The 525-nt window shown below is 38.3% G+C and overlaps 1 protein-coding gene across 1 annotated transcript in view; it reads right to left on the bottom strand.

Moving 5' to 3' along the window:
• Window positions 1-525, bottom strand: part of LOC107574170 (histone H2A-like) — a 17,026-nt gene that overhangs the window by 1,142 nt on the left and 15,359 nt on the right. The gene's annotated exons all lie outside the window — the stretch shown is intronic.

Below are 525 nucleotides of genomic sequence, written 5' to 3'. Positions count from 1 at the left end.
CCAATAAGTTAGGTTGCCAACCGCCAATAAACACCAAAGAAGAAGAAGAACATTAAAGAAATTGTGACTGTGTGCTAAAGCAGTTCAAAATAATTGTCAAGGCAAAAGCCAATAATAAATTATGTTTTTACCCTAAATAAAGAACAATGATCCATTAAAGCTGTTAATATTAATATATGTGAATAACTGGCTTTTCTAAATACACAGTCAACATGTCAAACATTGAGTCGAGGTAAACTCAGATACACCTCTATTTTATCTTTTTATCAGCTTTTTATTTGCGCCGTATACTTCAGATTTTAGGCATACTCCGTCTACAAAAGTTTTCTGATGACACTGAACCTGTGGGTCTAACGCAGGGGTGTTAAACTCAATTCCTGCAGAGCTTAGATTCAACCCTAATTAAACACCTGATCTAACGAATCAAGTCCTTCAGGCCTATTTGAAAACTACATGGCATGTGTGCTGGAGCAGGGTTGTCACGAAACTCTCCCAGATGGGCCACAGCCTTGCTTAGGTCCCGGC

The sequence above is a fragment of the Sinocyclocheilus grahami genome, unplaced genomic scaffold (genome assembly GCF_001515645.1).
Source record: "Sinocyclocheilus grahami isolate Dianchi unplaced genomic scaffold, SAMN03320097.WGS_v1.1 scaffold2133.1, whole genome shotgun sequence".
NCBI lineage: Eukaryota > Metazoa > Chordata > Actinopteri > Cypriniformes > Cyprinidae > Sinocyclocheilus > Sinocyclocheilus grahami.
This window is presented reverse-complemented; position numbering and strand designations above follow the sequence as displayed.